Here is a 6,004-nt window from a genome sequence, read left to right as displayed (position 1 = left end):
ACTTAGAGTCAATCAGTTAGAGTGGTTTTCTGAAAACCATGTTTTTATTGTTGACTAAAGTTATTTAAAAAAATTTAATCAGCTGAAATAAAGCTGAAATAATTATTCTATGAAAAACCAAAGCATAAACAAAAATCGATGAACTAATAGTATCAAAAACTAAAGTATTTTTATTTATTTTTTTAAAAAGGAAATAAATATGAATATTGATAAGAAACCGAAATCTGAACCTTAAAATGAAAACTGAAAATATAAAAATAAAAGCTAATTTAAAATACTAACAACTATAGTATAACACTCTTTCGAAACTCACTGATTCACAACTGTATTAATAAGGATTTGCTGATTTAGTGAATCAAGAAAAATTAGTTTCACATATGTTCATCTCGTAATGATCCAGGCTGACAGTTTACTCAGTTTAACTGCTTCTTTCAGAAATGTGTGATTCATAATGATTCAATAATGGACAAGTGACCGATGAACTGAGTACATGACTGTTAGAGTGGAATAAAAGAAATGTACTGCAAACAAAGATTAAATAAATCAATAACTCCAGATTCTAAATTATATGAAATTTGGCTTTTAAATATATTTAATATTTTAAACATACTTAAATATATTTAAAAATATATTTTTATATTGGTATAATATTTATACATTCCCTTATATCTGTGGTAATATTAATATTTGCCTATATATTATTTTTTATTTTTGTCATTTATTTCCATGATATAATTGTATTGCTTCAGCTAAAACTAATTACATATTTTTACTCATATTTTGTAAAGTTTTAAAAAACAAACTAGATTATGTTTCTAAAAACTAAATCATGGCTGCAACAAACTAAACTGAGACGTACTGAATTACAATAAATAAAAAAATCTTTTTATGTGGATGGCTTCAAAGAACCACTTTGAACTGATTCATTAAAATTAACTGCTCAAAAGAATCAATTCACTGAAGTGAACTGAATGTCCAATCACTACAGTGGAGATGAGGGGAAGTATTGGCTTTCCTCCAGATCTCTCTCCTCCATCCTCTCTCAGGGTTGTTCTCATGGATCTTTGGCCAGGGAGGGAGAGGAGCATCGCTGACTTCCTCGGCCCCTGCGCCACAACCACAGAGAGCTTTTTGTGATGGGAGCCCACGCCTGTCACTTTCATTCGATCTTCCTGGACACGCTGCAGTGGCAGCCTACCGGGGTCGCCCCCAGGGCGCTGATCAGGTGACCTTCCCACTGCGTTCACAACTCCTTCAGCAGCAGGAACAACGGCACGTCTCTAGAGACTGGCACACACGTATTCAACACACACACACACACACAAATCTTCCCTTTGTGAATTTCAACCACATTCGCAGTAACATTAAAGCACACTCACACATGCACGTTTACACACACACACTCCTCTTTCCCACGGATACACATTGTTCACTCCCCAAGACTCATTAATTCAGTAAACACAGAAAGTAACAAATATAAAGTACATTCCATTCTGAACTCATGTTCAAATAACTCGTGTTCAAAAGTTCCTTCAGTGCTGTTTATAAACATGAGTTATGAAATGAACTGCTCTCCATTTTTGAAATCCTGTTAAAAATAGCAGAGAAGGCAATTCCCAGCTGTGCACACCTTCTATCTCCAGTCATCTTATGAGGAGCCATTGGAATTACCTTCAATTTGCCTGATTTGACCATCTGGGATTCTCACTATCTGGATTGACTTCCTCCCATTCAACTTTGTTCTTGACTTCTATTCTTTGAAACTATCCCATGTCCAGTGTGAATGAGTTACATGGAGGCACTATGTCTTGGCCGGTGAAATGGGGGCTAAGGAGGGTCCGGCCAATGAGCTTTCATGATAGACCCCGTCTGGCTCCTAGAGAATCTCTCTCGGGATTGAGTTTCAGCAGATTATAGACTGTGGATATTGTCTTGTTGGATGAGGTCAGGTGCTTTTTTTTGCACCACATTTCTGTAATAAATAAATAAAGTTGGTTCTAGATGAGTGCACTTGATGAGCATAATGTTAACAGTTGGTATATTGGACAGCAATGCCATAATATCAGATGAAGAAATATAGGGGAACTGCTGAAAATATGTATATTTGAATATGCCACAAATAAATAAATAAATAAGAAGAAAATAGGCCTTGTCCAGTTCTTGCTATTAACTAACTATTAACTATGACCTTTGCCTCAATAAACTGCTAATTATACGGTTTATTAATAAATCTTAGTAAGGCACTTGTAAAGTTTAGGTACTGGGTAGGATTAAGGATGTATAATATGGTCATGTGGAATATGTGCTTTTTAAGTAAACAACCAGTATGCTAATTATATGCAAACTAGTTAATAGTGAGAACTTCCCTATATTACTTTTCTAAACTTCAACTTTTCAGATTCAATGTAGCTACTTGAGGATTCTCAAAAAAGGCAAAAAAATAGATTCACAGAGAAAGGTCAGTGCAAGTACTGATAGACACCTAGTGCAAACACACACTGCACACACGGCTTAAATAATTTGTAGATTTCTGAAATAGTTTTTAAATAAATGTGAATTTTGAGTTGTTTAACACATCTCTTGTGTTTCTAAATTACAGTGCATGATCCAAATGGAGCCGCCTCAATAATGGCAATAAAATATGAAGTTTGCACATGCTTCATAAAACCTGTTAGTTAAGTCACTGGGTTCAGATTCATGCATTTTTTTTTATTCTTGCAGTAGGCAGGTTGGTGTTTTAGGGCCAGCACAATGAGTCTGTGCTGCAGTGCGCTCACAGCACTTCCCAGTGTTGTGCTGGGCGATCCCCTCACCGATAAACAGTGCCCTCTCCACCCTTACACGTCTCTATCAAGATCTGGAACCGCTGCCGCTTTAGTACCGTTCCCACATTTGCCCGATGCATACACATGCAACACACTCCTCTTCCACGTCCTCGGGTTCAACAAGCCCTTGGGAAACCAGGGGAAGTTAAAGTGACAGGCGTGTCTGGTTAAAGCAATGTGCCAATATAAAAATACCACTTTTGTGTAACATCTTTTGGGTTTGTGTGCTTGGTTTGTAAGATTGATGGCTTGGACTGCGATTTTAAATTGTTTTCATGTTGTTTGCTCATAATGCTCTCCACTAATTAACATTTGATTAACAGTAACTCACTGCAGTTCGTTAAAGTGGAAAATGAAGCCCCTCGGGATGCACTGTGGACGGATGGCATAGTTTAAGTCCAGAAAAACAGGGAAGGTGGTTAGGGTAAAGAACAAGAGACTATTTCATGAGCTATGTGATATTTTTGTGTGTGTTTTTTTTCTGCTGTCGGATCAAACAGCAGTCTAAAGACGTAGCAGTGGGCAATTAAAGGGATAGTACACCCAAAAATTAAAGTTCTGTCATTGTCTACTCACCCTTATTTTTTTCAAAACTGTATAACTTTCTTTGTTCATTGGAACACTACAGAATATGAAAATTATTATTTATTAATATTATTATTTTGTTTATATAATGAGAGTCACTGGTGTCCAGTGTTGTTTTGGACCCCATTGACTTGTATTGTATGGACAATAATAGTTAAAGCATTCCTCAGAATACCTTTTGTGTTTGTGTGTTTGTGTGTATTCCACTGAAAAAAGAAAGTGATGCTGGTCTACAGTCTTCAGTGTCACAGAAATCATTCTAATATTCTGATTTGGTGCTCAAGAAACATTTCTTTTTATGATCATTCTTAAAAGCAGTTGTGCTGCATGTTTGTGGAAGCCATACGATTAAAAAAAAAAAACGATTATTTTAAAGATTATTTTCAAAAGAATATTAGTATATAGTTACTGTCACTTTTGTTCAATGTAATAAACCCTTGTTAAATAAAAGTACTAATTACTTTGAAAATGACTGACCTCAAACTTTTGAACGGAAGTGTACATTTTAAATATTCCCAAGCTAAGACAGCTAAATACATTTTGGATTCATAAAAGGTTTGAAGCTTGAGAGATTAGACAGAACTTCATGTCAAACAAATGAACTGCAATCAAATCTACAAACATTACAACACGGAAAAAAGCTTTCAAGAAAAACCAAAAAAGCTTTAAGCTAACATATTAAATGAAGGTCGAAACATGAGGAAGACCAGTAAGGGAGAACAGCCAAAGTCAGAGAAACATCCTCATTAAACATCCTAGTGAAAAATGCAAATCTCATTACTTAAACCAGTGATTTAGTGCTGTCATATCAGGGTGGAGGAGTCTGGCTGGGGGAAAAAAGCATTGCCCTTTCATGAAAAATGGAGAGCTGTCGGAAACGGCGAGGGCGAGCAAGCAGTGCTGCGGGGTTGCTGGTGTGCAGCGCAGGGAGGAAGCGGCACTCAGAGCCGCAGGGGAAAGGCTGCATCTGGTCGCTAATGAGCCGCTCACAGGCAGCGACGTTCTCATCAGCTCTGTTTGTTTTCACAGGCCTCTCTGTGTCCACTCCACAATTGTTTTGTTTGGTAGGCCTTACTACCGTCGTTCTCAGGCTCTCGGCCCTTATTTATCAAGTGACTGCCCTGTTTTGTTTTTTCTTTGCCTCTAGTTCATGGGGCTAAATATAATCCGTCCTTCCTTCTCGCCCAGTCGCTTGCATCGTGACAGACAGAGGTTCTCAGCTACATCGGTAAGGAGAGATAGATTGGGGGTGTTTCCCATTGCTTTAACCTTCTCTGGCGGTGGTCCAATGAATGCAATATGAACAGGATGTAGTACAAACATTCACTAAAATACATGTGTGTGGAAAAGGTGCAGTGTTTTTTAGAATAGGTCTGAAGTTACAAAATGAACTTCCTGCACTCTGCATGTTATGCAAAGGATGTTTTACATGCTTCTTCAAAAAAACAAAGCAAAAAAAAAAAAAAAGAATAAAAAATTAAAATAAAATAAAACACACAAATTAAAGTTGGTTTAAAAATGAAATTGTGTCATAATTGAACTTAATTTTTTTTTTCGGAAACTCATATGACTTTCCATAAAATATATTTTATTTTATTTTATTTTATTTTGCTGTAGTCACTTGCTGATTGCACATTATTCATCACTTTGGGCACATCTATTTAAATATAGAATAAATTAACTTTCTAGTAAAAAATAAGATAAAAAAAATAAAAATAAAATAAAATAAAGATTTGTCTTGTGATGGACTGGCCATCTGTCCATGTCCATTTAAATGCTTTAATATTTTAGAGAAGTATTCATTTTCTTTTAATATTTAAGTTAATTTGAAAAGCAAGCACATAACTTGTGATCTGTAATCCCTCTTATCATGGACATGTTGTGACTCCCGCTGCCATAATTCCTGATCAGTGATCCCTAAATGCTAATATTACTGTGCTTTTTGGTCCTTTATAAAAGTTCTGCACATTTCTGTCAATGATAAAATACTCAAACACTCGTCCAGCTTAAGGATAAAAGTTGGCCCTCAGACCCCTAAAACCCTTATGAATACCCTTTGAGATGGCCAGCACGGGGGGTTAGGACTCTGATCCACGCTCCTTTTTACAAGTCCCAATGTTGAAACGTGACAGCAGGCCAGCACATCAGAAGACTGATTCAAAGGTCTGGCCTTGTGCTGCTGTTCAATAGGTCCTACCCATCACATGCTCTTTGGCTAAATCATCATGACCTGAGATTTTCAACCACTCCGCCACACTCTTTCCCAGGCTTTTCTCCTTGTGCATGCTCTGGTGACAGCCAAACTGCCTGCCAGAACGAACCCCCACCCTCTTCCTTTTTCTCTTCAAACATTTCCTAACCAGACTCCTTCTATGAAAATACATAACCGATGCTGTCCCCGAGAGAAAAGAGGGATAGCAAGAGAAAAAAAGAGACTTCATAGATGTTGCGTTATGCAATGGAAGGGGGCAGTCGCTGGGCAGACAGTGGCACTCTGTGTGAGAGAGCGTGGGGCATGGCGGGGCGGCGTGGTGCTGGTGTTGCTCTGGGAACAGGATGATCTTGGTGAGCTGTGGGAGTGATGGTGAGGAGGA

The sequence above is a fragment of the Carassius gibelio genome, chromosome B20, assembly GCF_023724105.1.
Source record: "Carassius gibelio isolate Cgi1373 ecotype wild population from Czech Republic chromosome B20, carGib1.2-hapl.c, whole genome shotgun sequence".
Lineage (NCBI taxonomy): Eukaryota > Metazoa > Chordata > Actinopteri > Cypriniformes > Cyprinidae > Carassius > Carassius gibelio.
The sequence above is the reverse complement of the archived record's forward strand: the minus strand, read 5'-3'. Positions refer to the sequence as shown.